Below are 26613 nucleotides of genomic sequence, written 5' to 3'. Positions count from 1 at the left end.
GGAGACCCTTGACCAAAGCTGGCCCTGTACATTGACAGCCAAGGACTACAGAGAAGTAAGTGCTTTGCCTTTATAATGGGCAATCCTATTGAAGCTTGATGGTTGCTTCTTATAAGATCAAAGATTGTCTGATTTCTAGTTATCTTTTTAGTGGGTGTCTTCTTAAATCACACAATAGGAATTGGGGAGCCATTTAGATTTGGGTTCCTTAAATCTGCTGTCTTCTCTGAAAGGTTGCAGATAATCTTTATTCTTCATCAACAAAGGAAATGGGAAAGAGAGGGGTTTTACCTTTTTATTATCGATCAGCCTGTCATTTACCTGTATTTGTAATAGTTTTAGAAGTTCTGATCCTAATAGTAGGCACTACAAGGTGACTGTACTTTCCTGTATTATGGAGAACATCTTTTGTTTAGGGGACATTTGAAACATCCTAACCTTATGCTAATACTAACTGACAGCAAAGTCAAAGATTTAGGAGAGGTCCGTGTTGAATTTAACATTTGGCACCCTCCATTGGGTTTGTCTTATGTTTTCCAGTACAAGTTTTAAAATAGATGGTGGATTTTGCTTGGGCATTTACGGTCAACATGCACTGTTCTTCTTACTAGTACATTTGTCGTTTCAGTTTTGTTTCACAGTGCTGGGGTTCTGGGTTCAGCTCTTTACCAGAGTCACCATCTGCGTATGTTCTCCCATAATTGTGGGGTTTATTTACTAACGCTAAAGAGGGCAAAATTAGTCATAATTCTGCAGAGAAACCAATCAGCTTCTAACCTCAGCTTATTTAACCGCTTTAGCCTCGGAGTATTTTACCCCCTTCCTGATCAGAGCACTTTTTGGGATTCGGCTCTGCGTCGCTTTTTACTGACAATTGCGCGGTCGTGCGACGTTGCACCCAAACAAAATTGGTGTCCTTTGTTTCACACAAATAGAGCTTTCTTTTGGTGGCATTTGATCACCTCTGTGGTTTGTATTTTTTGCCCTATAAACAAAAAAAGAGACAATTTTGAAAAAAAAACGCATTATTTTGTACTTTTTGCTATAATAAATATCGCCCAAAAATATATAAAAAAAACAATTTTTTTCCTCAGTTTAGGCCAATATGTACACACTGAACGCTGCGTGCGCGGCTCTTAAAGGGGATGTACGGGTACGCCAATTTGCCCACCGCTGCCATTGTCCTGACCTATATCGGCGTGCGGCGGTCGGCAAGTTGTTAGTTAAGCTTTAGCAATAAAACCTGGAAGCTGATTAGTTTCTCTGTAGAATTGTGACCAATTTTGCCCTCTCTAGCTTTAGTAAATAAACCCTATTGTGTTTTTTTGTAGCTCACTAAACTCAACCTTGTGTATCTGTGCAAAGGTGGCACTCCCTTGCGGATAGCATTCAGCTGTTGTAGATTTTCAGTTCTACATAAGAATCTGATGGTAGCATGACACTGTCATTTGGTTCTGTAATTGCTGCAGTGGCACTTTTTCGATTGGGATGTTTTTTTAAGTTTCATTATTACTTGTGAAAGTGTCTCCCACTGCTCCAAACTATAGTGAAACTCAACCACTAGTAAGAACAGCAAGCAGGCAACATACATCTGGTTCTGGTATTAAGGGCATGACTTCAGAGGATGATGTAAGTTATATTTTAGCAATTCTGTCACTGCTGAATGTCCCAAGCTTGCTTGATAATATAAGAAGACAGCACAGTGACTGTCTTCTTATATTATCAGCCCTGGGTTCAAATCCCAGTCAGGAAACTATCTGTGTGGTGTCTGCATGTTCTCCCTATCTGTGTGGGTACTCTGGTTTCCTCCCACACTCCAAAAACATGATGGTGGGATGAATGTCAAAATTGTGTGTATACATAGTGAATTTAGATTGTAAGCTCCTGTAAAGTGGTTGTAAACTCTATTACACCACTTGTACCTACAGGTAAGCCTATATTATATTATATTAATCTCCTAATAGCTCAGACATCATTGCGGCTCTAGCCACTCACAGTGCCGGAGCCTGCGAACCCGGAAAAAACACCGGGGGGAAGATTTCAGCCCTCTCAGCAGTGAGGGGGTGCCGCTGGAAGGGCTTCGTTCTAAGGTATTTCATAATGTGCTAGTATGTGATGCATACTAGCACATTATGCCGTTGTCTTACACGTTTTTTTTTTTTATTCTTCATTGCTTTAAGGGCAGGGATTGATGTATGTTCCAGTTCAGTCTGGGAATCGCACAGGAATGTGCTGCGTTTTCCTGTGTGATTCACATGCAGTTCTGTGTGGTGCAATTTCAGCCGATTTATTTTGAGTGGGCTGAAATTGCACAGCCCCGCACCAAAGGTAGTGCATATACTACTTTGGGAAGCTCACTGCAACTGCGTCGCATGCGCGCCTGTGCAGGCAAACGCACTGCATTGGAAACCTGCATTTGGGGTGTCTTTAACTTAAAAGAGAAGTTTGGGGATTTTTTTATTTTTTTAGAAATCATACTTGCCTAGATAGATGCAGCATCACTCCGATGCTGCATCTGTCCCCCACCGGCTCTAAAAAAAAAAAAAATTAAAAAAAAAGGGAACTGAGCGGTCAAACACCGCTGATCGCTCAGAGCTCCATGAGCAGAGAACTAATGGCTGCCAGTCACCGCTGTTGCTGAGAGTCTGAGCCAGCTGCCAGTCCAGGCACCTGGGTGAATCCCGAACACATGGTTGCAATCTTTCCCCAGGCTGGACCGGCTCTGTGGTGTCAGCTGACAGCGGGCTACAGCCTGCTATTGGCTGAAAACAGGTCACAGGAGTGCAGAACAAACTGCACTCCTTTGATCCACATGAGAAGTACAGCCAAACGAGCTCTAGTATTGACACCTGCTGCAGGTTGCAACTACAGTGCGTTTTGAACGCATTGCGGGAAACTTGCATTGAACGTGGGTTTCTTGCACCTCATTCTGATGTGAACTTAAATTCTAAATGTACAGTATGTAAAGTAATGCCCAATTTGTCAGCGCTATATAAATACCTGTAACATAAAAGGAGCCAGCATGTGATCAGCTTTCAAACAGTCCTACAACAGTAATGTCCAGCTTGGTCATTACTGAATAAGATATTGGCTTTTTAAATCACCAATTGTTCTGAATGTGTATGACCCAATTGTTACTAACATATGCTATACCTGTTATCTCTTATATTGTTAATCAAGCTTTCTTTAATAAATAATTGTACACAAAAAAAAAAATGTAATTGTCAATTAAATATGTATGTATATATACCTCTTCTCCCACCCATGCTGCCAAACCCTGCTCTAATCCAGAGAAATCCCCAGCTGAAGTCTTCATCAGAAACTAATGCTTTGGGGGCCGTTGACCTCCCCTGCAGCACTTAATGGTTCCTCCCTGTCATTACTGTATCCTGTAGTGACGTGGAGATACCAATGAGTGCTGCAGGAGACCTGTAGATTAACTCCGCTGGAAGACTTCAGCCAGATTAGAGCAAAAGTAGCATTTGCCGGCGCATACAGAAGGAGAGGTAATTATATCCTTGCGTTACAATATAGTCTATATGCTATATTATTATTTTTGAGACCGGGTCACTTTAAAGTTATTAGTATCAGTCATCATCTTATGTATATCAATAGGAAAGAGTAAGCACTTTATATATGGAGAGTATATAAATGATTTTATGTAACACAGGAGGGGAACATTTTTTGCTATAAACAAGACAGAATTGAAGAGGGAGAGCACAGCAAAAAAAAAATTTTGGAGTGCTTTTTCCGCATTGCGAAGAACTGTAAAGTTAACCCCTGGCTGTGTGGCAGAGAGCGAGTTAAATTGTGCATGCCGGGGCCGTGTCATTGTGGTAATGTACTGTGATCTGACAGAGGAGGCATTGTTGCTCATGAAACAAGCTGGCCGCCTAATAAGGAAGCGCTGTGTGCTCTGCATGCAGATTCAAACTGTGACCCAGCTCTCAGCAATCTTTAAATTCCAGTCTGATGGTGGATTAGCTGGGAGGCATTTCTAAAGCCTGGCTCTTTCACAGGGGTCTCCGGTTAGAGCTCCTTACAGCCCAGGCAGAAGTTCCCAGATCCGGGTAAGTGCTCGCTTTGCCTTCTGTGTGTAATATTACGCTTTGGATTGTTGCAGCTTGGTCGAGTATTCTTTGCAGGAACATGTGCTTCAGATCACAAAAGCGCAGCACTTGGGGCTGATGGGAGAGAAGCGAGCACATTGTATAGAGAAGTCACAGCGTGCTATACGGTCTAATGAGACCTATCGGTTATCCTGTGTACTAGCGGACAATGTGCGGACACCGCTACTGGAGACATGTACCAAAGTCATGTATTCACCATGCTGAACCACAATATAGTCCTAGCAGAGCAGGTTTAATGGACTGGTATATAACTTTTTTTTGTGTTTTATGCCTACTTTAAAGGTGAAAACAATAGGATTAGGTAGGAAAATTTAATTGAACATCGAAAATAACCCAGAAAACTCCCAGCAATGTTATCAATGCTCCATGTTTAATTTAAATACTTCAAAATATGTGACTGTCCCTACAAAGAATTGATTTGGTGTGTCTAGTGTTGTTACCAGATACCGCAGCATTGAGCTTCAGATTGTTTGCCATTTTTAAAGCTGCTGTCAGTGTTTGCCCTGAATCCAACAATACATTGATTGGCAGAAATTGAATCTAACGCAGGAAAAAAGACAAATATGACTGGGGCGCAGGTCAGTAATGAAAAAAAAAAAAAAAAACCTAGGGTGTGCAAATATGCATTCCTACTGACAGCAAGAACACAACTTCATAGCACTGACCCCCCATGTTTGTAAAGTTTTGTACCAACTAAAAGTGGGGTGCAGTTTTGCATTAGAAACCTTCAGCACTTTTACAAAAAAACTTCTAGTTTTTTCAATTTTTAGAGGAGGGATCAAATCCGCTATGAAATTTAAGAACTGTTGTAGTGGTGGAATAAAGCAAAGATACTGGGGTATATATAGCAAAGAAACTTTTTGTGTTATTTACTTTTTTTCAGGTATTTTTTATAGCATCGGCAATTTATGCAGAGCTTTGTCTACTGCACATCAGTCCCTGCCTCAAGGAGCTTACATTCAAAGTTCCTTATCTCACATGCATACATACACTTACCAGGGCTACCTTAGGGCTGATTCACACCTATGCATTTTGCAAATTTGCACTACAGTCCATTTAACATGGTTTCCCATGGAACACGTTCTGTAGTGCAAATCTTCAAAAAGCACTAAAAATGCATAGGTGTGAATCAGGCCTTACACAGGAGCCAATTAACTTAATAGCATGTCTTTGGTGTATGGGTGGACACTCGAGTACCTGGAGGAAAACTATGCAAGCACGGAGAGAACATGCAAACTCCATGCAGATAGTTTCATGGCAGGGATTCAAGCCAAGAATCCCATTAAGCCCTTCAGACTCATTTTTTTGCAATAATCACATTTCTAATGATCAGTGATTAGAATTGAGAAATGATGTAGTATTACTGAGCCAGTCAGTCAAGTCTAGAAGCCAACAAGAATTTTTAAGAAGCCAAGGAATATGTTTTTATAGGCTAGAAGGCTGGCCATACATTATACAATTGTGCAATTTTCCTTTAGGCTTACCAAAGCCATGTACTATGAGGTCAAACCTAAACACTTTCAATTTGCATTTAATCAGGCAGACCCTTATACTACATGCTTAAAGGTAAATCTTTAGGAAATTGAATAAGAAAATTGTATAATGTATGGCCAGCTTAATAGAACAGGTTCAAAAAAGTTAACGCTCCTAAAACATTCCAGCTAGTGCCTGACTACGTTAATCTGCGCCCCGGAGTCTATGGTGACTGTTACAGGTATTTTCACATTGTTAGGGCATATTGAGATACCAACTCAGGTCCTTCACTTATTGATAAACTTGTTTTGGAATCTTTAATCTTAAAGTGTGCAGTGTGTTTCCATGAGCTTGCTTTTGCTAAAGGACCTTATTTGTACTTCATGCCTTTTATTTTTATCAAACCTTTTTGTGCATGGTTTTCAATAATAACATTTTATATGTAGTGGAGACTTTGATGATTCCTCTGGCATGTGTATGTTCTCAAACTCACTTTTCACAGAATGACAGATGTCATAGATGGTGTGGCTAAGGATGTTTATTGAATTGTCAGTAGCCTATGGAGAATGGTAAATATCACTCTCATGCAGCAACATTATGCACAGGAGACCCCAAACATATCGGGCCAGAAAAACTTCTGGTGGTGCGACTGATATTTGGTACTTGGAAACATTTTTGTTTGGATTCTCCAAACAATAGTTCTGTTTCAAGGGTTTGAAAAGAAAACTGTAACTAGTGTGCCGTTTAATTAAAAACTCTGGCTGTAACAAAATTTTGTCCAATAGAGGTGTGCCAAGAGGATGATGGCGCCAGACAGTTGATTTGCTACTATACACTGCACTATTATAATTTATTTGACGTGCGATGCACCAAACAATGATGTCACATTCAACAATTTACATTCCTCAACAACTGCTTATCTTCATTTATCTGACCCATGGTGTTTGTTTAGAAAAAATCCAACTTGGCTACAAGTATAAGAGCTCAGCAGCCTCAGATAAGTCTTCCCACATCCCACAAGGTAATTCAACCATCGTAGGACCCAAATTGCATTGCTGGGGCTTTGTCGGAGATGCAATTTTAAGGTGGTCAGAATTTTCTTGCTGCATAAGCCCTGGGTTCAGATGTTACTGTAGCTTACTGGATAGAAATGTTTCTCTAACAATCACAGAGGTCCCTTGTATTTATAATCTAGGGAGTATTACACTAACAGGCTTAAAATGGCAATACATTACTTATTTTTTCGATAAGCTCGCTCATCAAAAAAAAAAAAAAAAAAACAGCAACGCTCGACAGATTTCAACTTTTTAAGCATGTTCCTCCTCTATTCGGTACCTAGGGATCTGAGTTCCAATGCAGGCACCCCAAGTGTTCAATTTAAACTTTTCCCCACCACTCCGTAGGCTGATTTAACTTCTTACGCAACCCACCTATTGTGACTTGGTAGGATCAATGTCCTCAAGATGGATATAATCCCTCGCTCTTTATACCTGTTTCAGACGATCCCGATCCACCTCTTGTATTTTCAAAAAATTCACCGTCTGTTCTCTAAATTCATTTGGAGCGCAACCCGTCCCGGAATCCGTATCAAAACGTAGCAAGGGGGTTTCCTGATGCTTCTCTGTACCATAAAGCAGCATTTTTTTACGTGAATCATTGACTGGTTCCATCACTTCTCATCCAAACTATGGGTGCATCTAGAAGGCTACATGAATCCAGACCCAGACCTCCCTTCATACACACAGACATGGGAAAAGGAACTAAACCTGACCTTTTTACCATCGGACTGGCAAAAGTGTTCTACCCTGACGCTCAAATTATCACCTGCCACAAAAACGCAGGAAATTAAACTTGTAACCAGATGGTATAGATGTCCCTTGATACACCACCACTTTAATCACACGATACCTGACACATGCTGGCGGTAACATACCTCGCAGGGCACCATGCTCCATATATGGTGCAACTGCCCACACATAGTCATATTGGAAAAAACGTTTTGACTTGTACTGAAGAGTCATGGCAACATGTATCCAAGCTTCACCCAAGATGGCTCTCCTATCCATGATCCCCGGATCCTTTAAAAAAGATGTCCTCAAACACTTTATTGCAGCTAGGGCAGTCATTCCTCGCCACTGGAAATCCACATCTGTACCCTACCTGAGGGAATGGGCAAAGGAATTAGACTCCATAAGGGACCTGAAATACTTGTTGGCACAGGAAACCGTAAGGGAAGACCAATTTTCCCATGCCTGAACTGCATGGTCCATGTTCCGATGCTTCTCTGAATGTCAGGTCTGGGCCCAAGGAGATTCGGCCCCCAATCCTCCTTGGCCATGATGGAATGTCCCTGACCTTATCCTTGCTTCTATTCTGCTTTTTACTTTGCTTACTTCCATAGCAACCCCAATTTCCCTACATAGTTGCTCTTTTATTGTTGACTTACTTTTCTCCATGATGATACATAAGAGATAGTTAAAACACACATGAGTTTCCCTATACACTAACTGAATTTTATGTTGCATGCCAATTGCTCTTTCCCCCAACATACTAGGTTACTAGTACATTTGCTATAAGTATGGGCTTTGGGGTTGTCTATCTAATGTTGCTCTGTACTAAACAATGTTTTTTAGACTGCTGATAATCCTATACTGGAGATTTTATGTTTGTACCTGTAATATTTATTCTTTGTAATTCCAAATTAATAAAAACAAAAAAATGAAACCAAAAAAACAAAAATAAACACGTATTTCTCCCTCTACACAATCAAGGGGGATAAAAGGAATCCTCCCTGTTGAGATATTGTATTCTGACAGTGGGGTATCTCCGCTGTCAAAATACATTAAGCAGCTGCAGCTCATTGGCTACAGCTGCTGAATCGAGAAACATTTTCCAACATTCCCGGGAGTGGCTGCACATTGATCGAAATTCCACTGATTCCTACTGAACCTGCCAAATTTTGATCCATCTATGGCCAGCTGTAATCAGTAAGCCAAGAGTAGCTTTCCAAATTCAAAAACCCATACCAACCATTTGGAATTTTTCTTTCACAGATTTATCTTCTGTGAACTGAAATGTAATTAGTTGACTTGAGTTATTACACTTTGCATACCATTGTGGTGCTTGTTTACTTCTATACCGGATAAACCAGTTGGTTTGCAATTACCAAAACTCACATCTTATCCACCTGTGTTGCTGAGCGATGAATAGTTACCTATATTTAGGAAATTAAATCACAAAAAAATAACTTTTATCTAACTTTCTATCTGTTGCTCATTGGTTAACACACTTGCCTTGCAGCTCTCAGTAATAGGTTCAGATTTGACCTGAGACAGTATCTAGTTTGTATATTTCCTATGTCTGTGTGGTTCGGAGAGCTGTGGTTGCCTCCCACAATACAAAAATGTATTTGTAAGCATGTACTTATGTAAGCATAAGTGTGATGAGTACAGGAGACTGATCTTCAGGGACAGGAACTGATGACAATGGTGCTGTATACTCTACCGTGTGACTGATGTTTGGTTTTATTTAAACTTCTCAGTTTGTCCCTCATTGTGCCTTATGGCCATTCTCTTTACATTTTCTCTATATAGCAGGTTGTAGTGTCACTTTTGGTGCTGGTTTGCAGCAAACTGTGAACTAGGAAATCACCTGACGACCATTTGGCTTTAACGGTTGTTTCTCCACATTGAAGCAAATGGTTGCAAGAGATGAGCTGCCTTATTGTCAGGCCTTCCATTTTATTGGGCATGCTAAGGCTGTAGTACTTTGATATAAAGAGTGCTTTACATTGTTTAACATGCAGCACATCACATGTGAAAATAATAAGTAGATCCATAACTATATCTAGTAGTAGTTAGTTGCATTCAAACGGACTTGCTCTCTAATGTTGAAGGTGTTCATAGCTTCTCCAAGACACTTCTTCATTTCTAATGAGCATCACAATAGTACCCCATTAGATGCTTATTAGAACTGAAGATGTTTCTTGGGTTAGCCATGAAACAACTTCAACATTACTAAACCTGTCTAACTGAATGTGAATAACTGCTACTGGCTGTATAATGACCTGGATAAATGAGAACTTGATGTCACAGACATCTACAAGTCTACTATACATTAGTCCCACCCTAAACCTCACCAAACCTCTCTGTTGGCACTTGGCAATGGGTAACTTTCTCCACCAATAGAGGGAGGTTCACAAGGCAGGAGTGGATAGAATTGAGCTTGACATTTGCACTGAAAGGTAAACCATTCCAGGCATGGTATATTTCTAGACACTTACATTGGTCCATGTTGGACCAATGTAACTATGTACATGACATATCTGGCCAATACCGTTGGAAGCTGTAAATCACTGACATAGACACCGCTACTCCAGTGATCTCATACTCAGTGACCAGCCTGATGCATTGTCAATACATTAGGTTGGTTGATCAGGACTGGCGCCTTTCAGAGAATGCTTTTGCATTTTTTAATGAATGCAAAACATTCTCTGATTGGAACAGGTGGAGAGGCAGGGCAGTGATGTCACACTCTCCACCTTGTCCAGTCAGGTAATGCTTTGCGTTGAATCACAAAATGCAAAGCATTCTCTGAATGGCACCAGTGCTGAGCTCTCGATCGTGTGTTCACAATACATTGGGCCAACTTCTCAGCAGGGCACCGAGAAGCATGTGGAGATCACTAAAGTAGCCCTGTCTGTCGGTGATTTCCAGCTTCAAGCGCCATTGGCCAGGTATGTCATATACAGTTACATTGGTCCAAGCTAGACTAATGCAACTGTATAACGTGCTGATACCTGGAGTTATTCTTTAAAGCTGAACTCTAGGTGGATATAAAAGACACACATTAAAGTGGTAGTAAAGTCTGGGAAGGAAAAAAATAAATTCCCCCTGCAAGTTAAGGGCATCGAATACTAGCAAGTTATAAAAGATTTGCCTTAAAGCAAAGACCTCCATTGGCACGCTGTCACTACTGACGAGGCTTCCTTCTGGAGTCGCAGGCTCCAGCTGTTTGAATGGCCAAACCAAAATGACGTCACTCCCGTGCATGTGCACAGGAGTCATGGTTGCGGCATAAAGCTCTGAAGGGATGGCCTACTCAGTATGCTGTCCCTTCAGAGTGCAGGGCGCATGCACTGGTGATGTCACCAGCTGCAAAAACAGTGAATATCTCCTAAGCAGTGCATGTTTAGGAGATATTCCTTGTACCTACAAGTAAACTTTATCATAAGCTTACCTGTAGGTACAAGTCCCCAAACGGTGTTTACTACCGCTTGAATGCACCACTAGGCATACTGCACAGTCTAAGTATTTGGTTTTTCCCTGGTATCAGTCTCTTGCAGTCCCTGTACAGCATTGTTGATTGGAAGTAGCAGAACAAGGAGTCAATCCATTCATGTGCTGACATGAAGCTTGCTATGAGGAGGAGAGGTCAGAGTGACATACAGATGAGCTCATCACTGTACTGCTTCTCCTCTCACTGTCCTTTCACTGTTTAGTAGAAGATGGCTATTATCCACTACGACTTCAGTAACTGACATATAAAGAAAAGGATAGTGCATTTTCACTGATCACATTTTACAAGCCTCCTCTTTTTAAACACTCACTGAAAGCAAGGTGTTCCCTTTTAATGCAGAAACACAGACCGTAGAATTTTTCATTACCTAATTACAGTCTCATATCTAAGCACACTTTTCTCTGAGACATTGCTTTTTGAAGACCTGTAAATGCAATAGCACAGCACTTTGATCTAGGAAATATGGTGAGGGTGATGATTGGGTTTATCTTTTTGTGAGAACTACGTGATGAGACGTGATGCTGGGAAGGGGATGTGGTACAACAGCAGTGTAAGCGGTCACCACAGACTAGGCTCATAGCATGCACAGATATATGTGAGACATCAAGACAACTTACTAAACACATATTACAGTGGTGTGCATGACCAGGATGTGACCTAAATAGTGCTGACAATTACATGCCGTGTTATGCCGCTGCACTATTTCTGGATGAAGTTGAGAATAAACACCAGTCTGGAGACTTGGTGGGTAGTTTCAGGCATGATCCGCCCGCCCTGTGGGCAAACTTGTGGTAGTACGCTCTATTAACTTTTAAGCCCTTCTTAGCTGAACTTACACTGAGCCTCTGGAAGCTGGAGAATGGTGGAGCCAGTAGTGGCTGATCAGCAGGGAGAATATTTTGTATGTCTGAATGGTAATTACTCATAACAGTGCCTGGCCATCTGGTTCATGGGCTGCTTAAAGACTTGAGATCTGATTGCAGCATATGTTGACACCCTTAACAGTGACAAACAACTGAATAAAAGGACACGTTGTCTGTTGAAGCATTAACTTTACTCTGTGCTGATAATGGAGACCTTCCGGTGTCTTGCCGAGGAAGTTCCCTCGGCGGATAAGGACCCCCCCTGTACTGCGCAGGTGCAGCGCCTGCGCAGTACGAACTACTATTAGCTGCCGGAGATAGCCGAAGCTCAAAATGTTCAATCAGCTGTACACGGCGCCTGCGCTCTAGGTCCAGGTTCCTTCCCCACCATCCAAGTGGACCTAGAGGGGGAATAAAAAAGAGCCGAGCGAAGCAAGGCCGTGCCCGAAGAGTGGCGAACGAAGCGAGCCCGCGAGAGGCCCTCTTACAGGCGCCGCGTACAGCTGATTTTCACCTAATTACCTTCGGCTATTTCCGCCAGATCCTACTGCGCAGGCGCAGCGCCTGCGCAGTAGAGGGGGGTCCTTATCCGCCGAGCGGAACTTTCTCGGCAGAACACCGGCAATGGAGAAATTGTGATTATAGGTAAATTTTCTAAATCTTAACACATACAAAAAAATGTTGCCTTGCTGTTTTTTTTTTTTTTCATTCAGCCTGCAGGCCCAATGAAGAAAATGTAAAATGTTCTTTAAGTTAGGCTAAACAGCACAGATGGACAAATCTGCTGAGACCATTGTGTTCTGACAGCCAATGCTGGCGGCTGTTAGAATACAGTAAGTGCTGCAAACAGTGACTTTAGCTGATTGGCAGTCACTGTTTAACCGAAAAGGATGCCACTGCCTGAATTTCAGCCACTTTATCAGTGTATGGACAGCTTTACAATGACTGGACAGTGAAAGGAGAAGCAGCGCACCAATGAGTTCTCTGTCGCTCCCCTCCTATCAGTATGCTATTTATACTGATTTTCCCTTCCCCTTTCGAAGAATCTGCTGTTCAACCAAGAATTAGGAATGCAAGAACCTAATACCAAGTACAATGCATTCATAAAGTATTCAGACCCCCTTCCCTTTTTTTTCAATTTTGATATGTTGCAGCCTATTACAATTGTTTAAACTAATTTATTTTCATGATTAATCTACATGCAGTCCCAATAATGACAAAGTGAAAACTGAATTTTAGAAAAGTGTGTGAATTTTTTAAAAAGCAAAAGCTGAAATATCACATTGGCAAAAGTATTCAGACCCTTTGCAACAACACTTGAAATGTAGCTCCGGTGCCTCCCATTTCTCCTGATCCTTGCTGAGATCTTTCTACACCTTGATTGGAGTCCACCTGTGGTAAATTAAATTGACTGGACATGATTTGGAGAGGCACACTACTCTCTCTATAAAAGGCCTCACAGCTGACAATACATACTGTATCAGAGAAAAAGCCATGAGGTCAAAGAAACTGCCTGCCGAGCTCAAAGGCAGGATTATTGCAAGGCACAGATCGGGGAGGGCTACAAGTTCTGCTGCACTGAAGGTTCCCAAGAGCACAGTGGCCTCCATAATTCTCAAATGGCAGAAGTTTGGCACAACCAGGACTCTTCCAAGAGCTGGTTGCCTGGCCAGTGACTAAGGACCCGATGGTCACTCTGAGCTCCAGAGATCCTGTGTGGAGATAGGACAAAGTTACAGAAGGACGATCATCACTGCAGCCCTCCACTGATCTGGGCTTTATGGCAGAGTGGCTAGACGGAGGCCTCTCCTCAGTACAAAACACATGAAAGGTCATCACCTATCCAGTACCCCCCCCCGACAGTGAAGCATGGTGGTGGCAGGCTGGCAACGTCATGCTGTTGGGGGTGTTTTTCAGCAGCAGGGACAGTGAGACTGGTCCAGGGTTGATCAAATTACAGAAATGTCCTCAATGAAAAAAGGTTCACCTTCCAACATAACGATCCTATGCACACAGCCAAAACAACACAGGAGTGGCTTAGGGACAACTCTGTGAATGTCCTGTAGTGGCCCAGCCAGAGCCCTGACTTGAACCCTATTGAACATCTCTGGAGGGACCTGGCAATGGCTGCCCACTGACGATCTCCATCCAACCTGACTGAGTTTGCGAGGATTTGCACAGAAGAATGGCAGAAAATCGCCCCCATCCAGGTGCACAAAGCTTGGCAATTCATACCCAAAAAGAGGCTGTAATTGCTGCCAAAGGTGTTTCAACAAAGTCCTGATAAAGGGTCTGATTATTTAAGAAGGAACTGCAGTCTGCTCACATAATTTGTAATAAAAACATCTTTGCCATTCTGAAGCTTCCCTTCAACCACTTTGCATATTATTTTATATACACTGTGATTCTGTACTTGCCAAATATGCTGCAGAAATCTCCTTCCGCCAAGTCTGGCTACAGCCATTTTAACTGTGGGCAGCTAAAGCTGCTGCCTGTTCCTATTCCTGGATTTACACAGACACACACCTCTAGCTCTGCAGCCCTGCAGCTTTCATTGGCCCTTTTATGATTCACCCCCCCCCCCCCCCCTTCCTGGCAAACTCTCACAAGCGTGACAGAGAGAGCTGTGCATGTCATAAGCCTAGGTTAATGACCAGACAAGAAACAGGAAGTGGGCTGTATAAAGTATTCACTGGCAGAATTGTTTTTTTACTATCCAAGGTTAAAACAAGGGCAGAAGATTTAATAGATGGAAAGTTGAAAAACTGACTGAAGGTCCGCTTTAAATACATGTTATATATGTACAAGAGACATTTCTAAAATTCTATTTTCACTTTGTCATTATGGGGTACTGAATGTAAATGAATGAGAAAAAAATGAATTTAAACAACTGTAGTATCAGGCTGCAACATAGAAAAGTGAAGGGGTCTGGATACTTTATGAATGCACTGTATTTCTAGTACTAAGGCTGGCCATACATTAAGTAATTTGCTTTCCTTTTAACCACAGGTAGAAGGAAAGCAAATCGCTCAATTCCCCCATCAACACATTCAGTGCAACAAGTACAACCAGCCTGTCATCCCTGCTGTCAGAATACAATGATCATTGCTGCTGACTATAGCCAGCGGAAGTAATTGTACGAAGAAAAAAAAAATTACAGGCTTGTTGTACTGAAGTTGAATGATAGATCGACTTTAGTACAACTTACCTGTCCATAGACTGTTCGAAATTTAGCTGGTTCCTGCTGATCCAGCCAAATTTTGATCCATCCATGGCCTGCTTTTAACTGTTTATATAAAATTTATATGTTTTGTGATTATATGTGCCTGAAATTGAGCTGTCAAAACATAAGGTAGATTACTCTGCGATCACAAGGTGTGCTGCAAACACTTTCAGTGCCTGCTTATCAGGAGAAAAACCATTGTGGTCAGATAAGAGCTTATCTGTCTGACCAACATTTTCTCTGAGAAGCCTCAGTGGGTGGTGTTTGCAGTTTCTTATAGACATGAAGTTGTCCTACAGTCTAGACAAAACCATTCAGCTCAACTTGCCAGCCAATTTGCTACCAACCAAATTATTCTGTCTAACAGTTTGCATTAAAAACAGGGGTTTAGTTGGCACACATTTGCAAATACATGCATAAGCTGCAGAGCCACTCCAAGGCACTCCAATATTTCTACAGTCCTAACTCTTGTAAATTTAGGAGAGCCTCTATAGTAGAAGCACATGCATTCTAATGAATAGATAGAGGGCAGGAGAGCTTGGAGGTAGCCCACCCCTTCTTAAAGGCACAGGGGCACACTGGACACCCAACACATAGCAGAATGGCCGCAAAGGAGTTCAGTATGTCCCCTCACCAATATTACATCAATAAGAAACAACTGGCCACAGCCCCCACCTGTAAATGGCCTTCACACCAATGATCACATGGAAGGGCATGCAAAACAAAACCAGAAAATTTCCCAGTTCAACTCACCAGCCAGCCAATCTGCTACCAACCAAATTATCCTGTCTAACAGTTTGTGTTAGAAACAGGGGTTTAGTTAGTTATCCTACCATCATCTCATGTCTGTACCTTTTACGTTGGCCATAGATGGTTCAATTTTCTTTCCTTCAACCACGACTTGCAGGGAAAAAAAATTGCTGGATTGCCCCATCAACACAGTCAGTGTTGATGGGAGAATCCTTTCCCGAAGTTATTGTGTCCACCAGGTGGGGGAACCATCCTGGCCAGGAGACCATACAGTGATTATTGCTAGCAGCTATAGCCACTGGCAAAAATCACATAAAAAATCTGACAGGCTGGTTGTACCTGAGTCAATCAATCGATCAACTTGGGTACAATCAGCCTGCCCATACAGGGTTTGAATCTCGGCAGGCTCTGTGGGGATTCAAACAGTCTACAGCCAGCTTTAGGCTTCTGGGCCCTAAATACATTCGTGTACGATCTATAGCTCGCAATAAATTAGTTGGTGCTTAGAGATGTAGGCACAAATGGACTGCCTTGCAGTGTCTTTTATCCTAGCTAGTGCCCTACTCAAAAAATACATTGGGCACACAAGCACCAACACTTAGGTCACACACAGGATTGGAAAGGCCTGATGCTGATTTATCTAGGAGATAATTGGGCAAGTATTTGTAACGTGCAGTAATTTTGCCCTCTGAGAACTAATTCATAGACCGTACATCATCCTCCAATGTGCCTGAAGACGGCTCTGTTGGGAGTTTGCCATCTGAGCACCTTAAGATGTAAAGCCTACTGTTCACAAAACTTTAACGCCAGCCTACGGCACACTATTTTCAGCCATGTGACCATCATTTTTACATTTCATTGGACTCAAAATAACTATCATCACTTTTGGAAAATAAGAATACTTATGGTGTGTTAGCTTTGTGAATAAAGCCTTGTAAGTAAAGTATTCAACATAACATGAATTATAGGAGGTTCCAGTAATCATGCACAGATAGTTGACTATTCAGCTAAGCTATTACAATGGTTGTCTGGCAGCAAGTGCATTGACACATACAGATTCAGATGTGACTGATTTAATCCAAGAATAATATTTGCAGGTCTCACCTATAAAACCGCAGCTTTGCAGAAGCTACTAAAACCTTTAATGCTCATGAATTAAACTAAGCTTTGATTTTTGTCTACATAGACCAAAAGCCAGATTACCTTCTGTCAACGCTGCATTGATATCTCCCTGAAAAATGGTACTTTGACTTAGTATATTAAAAGGTGACAATACCAATGAAAGCATATCATCAGTATGGGAGTGAAAGAGAAGAAAGATTTCTCCGTACCGTAAAAGTAGACAAGAAAGCTGGCCTCCTGCTATTCAGGCTTTAAAAAACAATAACCATGACATAAAGATTGTTGAAGGGGAACTTCACCGTGGTTTCGGAAAATCCAAAGTCAGCAGTTACAAGTATGTCATCCACGCCCGAATGAAGAACAAGGAAGTGAGAGGAAATATGACCAATAACAAAAATATTTGCTCCTGAAAAGAAAAATAAGCTATTTCTTAATAGGCTTGGGAAGGGGTAGAGAAGGATTTTACCTTTTAATCTCCTGTTGACCTCCTGCGTAGAGTTTGGGGTGCCTTAAAAACCTCACTTAAAGTTACAGGTTTCTTTGAATTTACTCTCTTGTGGCATAACTCGGTATACCCGGAACTGGCTAAACTGAGGGAATTTTGTGAATGGAGGAAAAGGGGCGTATTATATCTAGCTCAATTATTCTTAGGCAAAGTATTCAAATCTCATGATCAACTACAATCAGTGTTCTCACTGTTTTATAGGCAATTCTAGCAATACTTGCAACTTCGGCATGCGATCCAAATGCATGTGATCAAATCGTACTTAAATCAGACTCCCCACTAGTTACCGAGTTGGCATCTATGTTGGAGAAGAGAGGGTTGATTTTCTGTATATATACATGGCTGCTCTCCTCCATTCAGGATCCTGCTTCTCTTAGTAGGGTGTCATGGACTTGAGGATTTTGGGGAGATAAGTGGTGAGCAGTGGGATATGGCCTTCGAATCTGTTCCTTTTGATCTCCCTGTCCCCCTCCCACAAACTTTCTCAACTTTTTATTCTCCACAGGGCCTCTAGAACACCAGCTACGCTGTTTGATTGGGGGCCCCCTCTTCTGTTCACAGTGAATATCCTTTTATTCGAGGATATTAGCTGAGAACAGAAGAGGGTGCTAAACGGAAGGAAAGATTTTCTCCCAAGTCACAAGTAAACCAGAAGAGTGACGTTTGTGTGCATGTCCTTGGCTGGTGCTGCTTCCCGCTCTACCCCTGATGTGGATTTTATAGAGATTATACACTGAGGAGAGATTGTAGGAAGATTGAGCGACAGCATCCACTGATACGCCCCCTGTTTGATGCCACTTGGAGGACTTGTGTGGATGAGTGGGGAACTGCCCTGTACAACTGTGTCCATTTGACATAGGTGTTGCCTGTTCATGATGTCACCACTGGTCTAGCAGTGAATGTTCACGATGACCGTTATGGTGTGATCACTTCCTGACAAGTGCCCCTGATGAAGGGACGTTTTTGGTCCCAAAACGCGCTGGGCCACCTGGACCTTACATGGGAGTTCACCACCATTGTCATCAGTGTTTTTATTGGTTTGGAAATTGTAAAAAAATATATATTTGTATGCAAGTTTTGAATAAATTATATTATACTTTTTGTACTCTGTTGCCGTTAAAGTTCCAGTTATTATTGGGGGGTAATTCCTTTCTTATCTATCCCATTAGGGATGTTGGCAACTTAAATTGGTTTAGTTGGATGTTCTCTCTTTTTATGCCCAATCCTCCTACATAAGTTGAATCTGTTGATCTGCAGACTTCTCTTCTCTACATCTGTTCAAAGTCTAGAATTCATAAAGCTTGTCTGAGCATTCAGAAAAAAGGGAGCAGAAAGCTGATGTTACACACTGCAGAACTCAGTGAGGCATGTACCAGTCTGTATTGGATTGTCAAGGTTGTACCCCCACCGCAAGCTTATAAAAAGAATGTGTTGCGTGCTAAATGCGTGCTTAGAGCGATAATAGTCTGATCCAGAGGAGATAATTATATATATACTGTGCCATTTTGCAATTCTAGTTACTACTTTTGAACCTGGTACCTTTTTATTGCAACATGTATACCCCTGAGTTCTTTTGCCCTGGTGTATATGTCATTTGCTGCCTTTTGAAGTTGGTTCTTTGTTGTAATGTGCATACCCATGGGTTCATATTATCCATTGCTCTGGGGTATTTACCATTTGCTATCTTTGAACTTTTTACTATATTGTAACATGTATACCCTTGGGTTCATATTAGCACTTTTACCCTGGTATGTATGCCATTTGCAGTCCTTGAATCTGGTACTTTATTGTAACCTGCGGACTCCTGGGTTCATATTTATCACTTGCCGTAATATTTTTCAGAACATACACTTGTTAGCACATCACCATCCTTTATTCAACTTCAAGGACTGATTTATGACAAGTGTGTGAGAGGTAAGCAGTAAAACTGTTTTCTTTGTTCATCTTTGAGTGGAGATGAGATTTTTTTATTTGTTCATGAAATCTATTCAACTATGCCCCCAGTTCAATGTCTGTGAAGGGGGAGGCATTAGAGAAAGAATCGTCTTTTTTTTTTTTTTTTTTTTTAAATCTTTATTGATTTTTGTTAAATTGGCACTTTACAACAACTTGATAATAAATAATGTTCTTTAGCAACAAACATATATTCCACGTTTTCAATGTTTTTCATAGCTATACCTGCAAAAGAGGCCAGCATGAAGTGATCTATTAGAACTTAATTTTTTTTTATAAGCACTTGAAGACCAGGCCTTTTCTGGCACTTTTTGTTTTTGTTCTAGAAAGTTACTTAGAAACCCCAAACATTTTATTTATTTATATATATATATATATATATATATATATATATATATATATATATAATTTTAAATCTGATTCCTAGAGAATAAATTGGTGGGTTTAGCAATTTTTTATGTCTTACAGTTTTTGCGCAGCGGTTTTTCAAATGCATTTTTGGTGAAAAAATACACTTTTTTTTTTTATTATTTTAAAAAATACAATACATAACCCAATATTTTTATAAAATATAAAAGATGATGTTATGCCGAGTAAATAAATGTCAAACATGTTATGCTTTAAAATTGTGCACGGTCGTACAACGACAACAAATGATGATGTAAATTTTACTATCCATAGGCAACGCTTTAAAAGTCTTTACAGGTTACCACTTTAGATTTAGAGGAGGTCTAGTGCTAGAATTGCTGCCCACGATCTGATGTTCGTGGCTATAACTCGCGTGTGGGATTATCGCAGTTTGTGTGCATGCGGGACCGATACATGGGTTTGCCTTTGCACGGTAGAACGGAGGGACAGGGGTGCTTTAATTTTTTTTTTTTTTTTTTTCATTAATATTTTATTGACTTTTTTTATTTTGATACACTTGCTTTAAATTTTTTTTATTGCTGTCACAAGGAATGTAAACATCTTTTGTGACAGCAATAGGCACGTGAAAGGTACTCTTTATGTAAGAATCTGGAGTTTATAAGACCCCAAATCCCTTCTCTGCCCCTGAAAGCATTCAGAACTCCAGATCGGTGATTTTGAATACTTTCGATTTTCAAATAATGGCGCCGTTGACATCCGGGTAAGTCGGAAGTGATGTCATGTCATCGCTTCCCGTTTACCATAGCAGAGATCCTGGCCTTGTATGAGTCTATGACTAGTGCCAAGACATGCCGACTAGTAGCTCGGGTCTCCAGGTGGGACTGGAGAACCTGAGAGGGCTACGGAAGGCAACAAGAGGTGGGGGATGTCCCCTACCGCTGCTTGTAATTGCAATCGAGCAACTAGTTAGCCGCCCGATTGCTATTACAAGAGAGCAGACCATCGGCCCAAAAAAAACGGTACTGTATAACCCCTTGAAGTCAAATGACATACTAAGTATGTGATTTGGCGACAAGTGGTTAATGTTGAAGTGTGTTGATAGTATGTTGTGTATGTGATGCTTCGAGAGGAAGTATCAGGCCTAACACTTTTGGTTGAACCCGCTGAGGAAAGAGGGTGTAGTTGGGCTTACACGTTAGGCATCATGCACACAGGATGTTTTGCAAACTCTACTAGAAGCCTTTCCTCCTGACAGCAGCGTTTTGGCAGAAAAAATGCCGAACTCTTGTAAAAGTATAAACGTTTAGGTCCATTTACCGCCGTCAAGCACTTGAGTGGTGAAGTAATAGGTACAATAAATATTATCTGAGGGTGGTTACGGATTCCCTCCTATTTATTGCATATATGTATTAACTTGTCTATTCCTATAGTTAGCTAGTCTATTAAAACTCTGATCACATGTTACTGCTGATAGTACAATAATAAAAGGTTAGCTATGAAACCAAGCACACTGCCTAATAAAACAACGTCTTATTAATTTTCCAAGAAAATAGGAAAACGCTAACATGAAAATACTAAAGAAAGATATTACAAAGCATATAACACCAGAACATACAATACAAGCACATCAAAGATACTTATCGCACGGTCTCCTCGGCTGGGCCCAAAATGGTAGAGAGATAGCCATGAGGCTCAAAATGGTAGAAAGAGCCATGAGGCTCAGGCACAAGCCAAGAGTGAAAAGGTGTATAGAGAGGAAGCTCTCTGACTCGTTCAGCCCTTTATACTTCAATCATACACCATCCAGACACAACCCCATTGCCATCCCATCTAGACTTTTGACGAATCACATATTTATGGAGCAGTCCTCCTATATTATATTACTGTCCGTCCCGCTGTATTGGCCTCTAGGGACAGCATTGTCCATGTCTATGTATCCTGGTCAATCTTCAATACCTTTGATCTTTTATCTTCTGTAGCAGGACATTCATCAATCATCTTGTCAGCTATGGTCCCTTTCAAGTTTGCATTGCATTGTTCAGCTTTTATGAACTCCTGATCTCTTCTTTCAGATATGCTACAAAGACATTTCAGACCGCCCCCATAAAAGCAAAGCTTGGTTGTATCAACCAGAAAGAAACTCCAGAAATATGATATTAAATCATGTTGCCTTCCAACAGGTGGCAATTCATTTAATTGGCCAGAATAATCATTTATTCTGGCCATTAAAGTGAAGTTTCACCTATATAAAAGTCAGCAGCTACAAAATGTGTAGCTGCTGATATTTATTAATCAGACACTCACCTGTCCCATGGTCCAGCGATGCGGGCGAACAAAGCCCCACTCCTCTCCTCCTCCTCTCTGCGGTGCTGGCATTGTCACTGTGGGCGCCCTGCTGTGGCTTCACAGCCGGGCACGCACTGCGTATGCGCGAGCTGCACTGCACACTTTGACTGGCTGGGCAATCATCTGGGACCTGTGACGTGTCCCAGATGATTGCCGAGAGGGGGGGGGGTGATCTTCCTTTCGGCGCTGCGGTGCCCCGGGAGGAAGTGGGAGCTGGATCCCTCTAAAAAAAAAAGGTTATCCGCCCCTCCCCCCCAAAAAAATGACATGCGAAATGTGGCATGTCAGGGGGTCACCTGCACTTAAAGCAGAAGTTCCATTTTTGGGTGGAACTCCGCTTTAAGATGAATTAATGCTCGAGCTAAACGCACATAACGTTATAACTCATTTACAGGCATCAAGCATTTTTTTTCTGCCAAACCTCTGCTGCTCCTGGAGGTGCTGGCAGGTTTTTTTTTTTTTTTTGCCTCTAAAAGCCCCTGCCACTAAATGCTGCTAAAAGCCTGTGTGCATGGACATATGCAAGGGAGTTTAGCGGCAGGAAAATAAAACTGCCTGACGCTCCTAGAAGCAGCTGCAAAAACATCCAGTGTGCATAAGGCCTTAGTGGAGGTTTCCGTAGTCTCCCAAAATCTTCCTGACCAGTATCTACTTCAAACCAGGAGTTCTGTAATTTGCATAAGGGCTACTGTTTACGATAATGGAACATTGAATGGTAGCCACCAGGGGAGTTGCTAGGTCTGCAAAAGAACTGGGGCTAGAGCCCACAGCAGCGGTCACCAAACTTTTTGCATGCCCGCGCGGGGGGGGGGGGGGGGGGGGGTCTACCAGTGGTAATCATCATCAATCATCATGGCATAATGGTTGATATGGTGTCAGGGTGATTGAAGTGCATTATTTCTATTGTTACATTCTAATATATAATGAAGTGGTCCAACTCACCATACTGCTGGGCGTGTCACTTGCCACATCTCCTGCCACCAGATGCAGCATGTCACTTGCCACCGTCGCCTGTCACCAGATGCAGCATGTTACTTGCCACCGTCAGCTGCCACTAGATGTGGATTGTCACTTGCCATGTCGCCTGCCACCAGTGGTGGATTGTCACTTGCCACTTTCACCTGGCAGCAGATGTGGATTGTCACTTTCCACGTCTCCTGCCACCATTTGCAGATTGTCACTTGCCACATCTCTTGCCACCATTTGCAGATTGTCACTTGCCACGCCACCGGCCACTAGATGTGGGTTGTCACTTGCCAACTGATGTGGATTGTCACTTGCCATGCCAGCCAGTGCCACCAAATGTGCATTGATGCTGCATTGGTGGCAGGCTGACAGCACTGGTCCATTTAGTGAGAGCAGGAGAGCGCCGATTTGTGGCGGACAGTGAGAGATTATGTCATCTCTCTGCTGCTCGCAGCACCTCGCTCCCAAATTGAAGAGGCCCGGCTATGAAGAGCTCACTTCTTTCCTCTCCTCCGCCTCTCTCATGCAGCCAGCCCGCCTGCCGCAGCAGCCGCAACCCGCTGCTTAGGCAGGGACCCTGTGGCAAGAGACTCGGGGCTATGGGCCCCAGATTCGGGGCTATAGCCCCAATAGCCACCCCCTAGCAACGCCCCTGGTAGCCACTAGTTTAAGTAAATTTAGAAAAAAAGCAGTAATCAGAAACTGTTTCTTGAGAGGGCTTGTTCAGGGGTTTTACCATAAACCCTGGGTCAGTGACCAATCTAGTCAAAAAAGCCATGACTGCTGGGAAGCATAGGATCGTTATGACCAACTAATGTAAGGAAAATTTCCCCCCCAAAAAGACACGGAGGCTGATTGTGTTGGGAAAAGGACAAGACCACAGCTTTATTGAACTTTACAAATGTAAGAAAATTCAAAGTACCGCATAACAATGCCAGTCAGTTATACCATGAGCATCCATAATAAAAACTCAACTAGTCTAATGCCGTGTACACACGACCGGACTTTCCGGCAGAAAAGGTCCAACGGAATCATTCCGTCGGACATTCCGATCGTGTGTGGGCTTCATCGAACTTTTTCTTTCTAAAATTCTGAAGGACCTAGAAATAGAACATGTTTCAAATCTTCAATTCCTATCTGGAAAACCGTTCGTCTGTATGCTAGTCCGACGGCCCAAAAACGACGCAAGGGCAGCTATTGGCTACTGGCTATTGAACTTCCTTTTTCTAGTCCCGTCATGCGTCATCGCGTTCTAAACGAACGGACTTTGGTGTGATCGTGTGTAGGCAAGTCCGTTTCAACGGAACTCCGTCGGAAAGACCATCGGAGTCTATTCTGAAGGAAAGTCCAGTCGTGTGCACGCGGCATTAGAGGCCTGTCTTCACCATCCGTGCCAGACAGGCATTAAACTGACCCCAGAATTAAAATTGAGGGCATAGCCTATAAAGCACTATCAAACAGTAGCAATGTAAAAACTGCCAATAAAGCTGTGACAAAATATCACAACGGGCAGGTGGGTGGTCAACTCTTGTGGCGTCTGAACCTCCTTAAAGTAGTGGGATGTGCCCCTGCGTAGCTTTTTCCAGAGTTCAGGCTCCACCCAGTCACCTCATGCCTTATTGGCCAATCCTAATAGAGCCACTTAACCTCTCTGTTTTAGGTAGAAGCCCATGAAGATGCCAAGCTTACAGCAGTCAAGGCTCCCTTTCACTAAGGGGGGTTTAGGAGGCCTTCATTAGTGGACTGTCATATGCGGTGTAGTGAAGATAAGAGCGACATACCAATACCCATCCATACATATGTATGGGCACCTTTCATCTGGTTTGCAAAACCCGTTGCTTTGCGTAAAGTGGAAACAGCAGTCTTGGTAGTTTTCTAGATATTTGAACTGGCCTTTTCTAATTGAGGCGGCATAGTTTTGCTTAAGCCATAAGCGTTGAATGTGCATATGTTGAATGCCATAAGCGTTGAATGTGCATATAATAAACTGCCCGCTGGTCTATTCTGGCCATTTCTGTCCCACAGAGACATGGCATAAAATAACTTCCTGATCTTTAAAAAAGAGCTAGTGTGTGTCCTTAAAGCATATTCTTGCTGCTGTGACTTAATATAATAGTGATATTCATTAGAGACAGCATGGGGAACTTGTGTTAAAAGCTGCTCTGTGCTAATAATAACTGGAGATCTGCAAAGCCTCTTCTCTCCTCTGCTCTTGCTAATGTATTTGTGGCACATTTTGTCCCTTGTTTATTTCTGAGTGATTTCCATGTTTTCAGCAAGTGCTGTGTCCCAGATCCTCCTGCTATATTCTTAAAGGGGATACTTGCATTATTGAAAAATGCCTCTTTATTTTTTTATGTTGCATAAAATATCCACAGTATTTTTTTTTTTTTTTACTACTACCTTGAATTGTTTTATGCCAACAACAATACCAACAACTACTAGTCGAAATTCCTCCTTACTGTGCAGCTATGTAGGACATTAATAGGTCCAAGGATTAACAAATAAGGGTGGTGCATAACCAGTAGGGTACAGCAGATGTCTAATGGAGGTTGGCTGGAGAGATGACTGGGCTCTATTGCTGTGGGATGTTTTTTTTGTTTTGTTTTTTTTTTAACAGAAGGAATGTTTAATAAAGTAGTAAAACATTACACATGCAAATGCTACATTAGTGTGACATAAAGGAGTAAATCAACAGTACTGTTTAGAGTCGGTTCACACTGAGGCAGCACGACTTGCAGCACGACTGCCTCAGGCGACCTGCACACGACTTCAGCGGCGACATGCAAAACGACTTCTGTATGGAAGTCAATGCAAGTCGCCTGAAGTCGCCCCCAAAGTAGTACAGGAAACTTGTGTCGTTCCTATTTAGAACGGTTCCATTGTACGGAATGGAGCGCAACTTGTCAGGCGGCTAAGTCGCCTGACAAGTTGCCCCAGTGTGAATCGAGTCTAACTGCAGTGCTGTTACATTAAATGTAATACTCGGTGTCAAATTACAATATCTCATCAGGAAGCAGGTTTACATTCACAACAACATGACTAGTGGAAAGTGCAACACACCTTGGTCGACAGTGCACCACTTCGGGGGTTCAGTATGACAGAGTAGAATGGGGGGGCAGGAAGCGAGGGCGAGAGAGAGAGAGAGACCGAGACCACATCCACCTTAGGTCATGGGATATATTCCTGACATCTAGTAGGTAAAAAGAGGATCTAGCTATACTTGCAGATCCCTCAGCCAGTTATTTAGTACTATATCTCATTTTCTCCAGTTGTCTATATCATAAGGTGCCTAGCTTGAACCCAGGCTGCCCAGATTTTGTCAAACTTCTGAGGGCAGTTACGCCCCATATAAGTAAGTTTATATAGGGGTAGAACAGTGTTAATAAGTGCTCTCCATGCTGAGAGCTGGGGGGGGGGATCCGGGAGCTTCCATTTAGACAGAATTGTCTTCCTAGCATAGTAAGCTGCATAGAATGTGTAGAGTTTAGTGTGCTTGGTGGTTACTAGATTGTTAGTGATGCCCAGTAGAAAAACAAGTGGGTCCCTGTCCAGAGAGAGAGAGGCCTGTAACCCTATTCATTTCAACGACCACTGCCTGCAAGAAGGTTTGAA

The 26613-nt window shown here is 42.2% G+C and overlaps 1 protein-coding gene across 5 annotated transcripts in view; it reads left to right on the top strand.

Annotated features, from left to right (window-relative positions):
• PAG1 (phosphoprotein membrane anchor with glycosphingolipid microdomains 1) overlaps positions 1-26613 on the top strand; it is a 400978-nt gene that overhangs the window by 276880 nt on the left and 97485 nt on the right. The window contains exon 1 of one of the 5 annotated variants that reach the window (XM_073631863.1): positions 3798-4070. The exons of 2 other annotated variants lie outside the window; for them this stretch is intronic. The gene's annotated coding sequence lies outside the window, so the exon portion shown is untranslated. Of the gene's footprint in view, positions 1-3797; positions 4071-18448; positions 19279-26613 lie in introns of those variants that run through there. 2 more of the 5 variants (XM_073631859.1, XM_073631864.1) reach the window with 2 other exon arrangements.

Source organism: Aquarana catesbeiana, linkage group LG05 (genome assembly GCF_042186555.1).
Source record: "Aquarana catesbeiana isolate 2022-GZ linkage group LG05, ASM4218655v1, whole genome shotgun sequence".
NCBI classification, from domain to species: domain Eukaryota; kingdom Metazoa; phylum Chordata; class Amphibia; order Anura; family Ranidae; genus Aquarana; species Aquarana catesbeiana.
The sequence above is the reverse complement of the archived record's forward strand: the minus strand, read 5'-3'. Positions and strand labels throughout refer to the sequence as shown.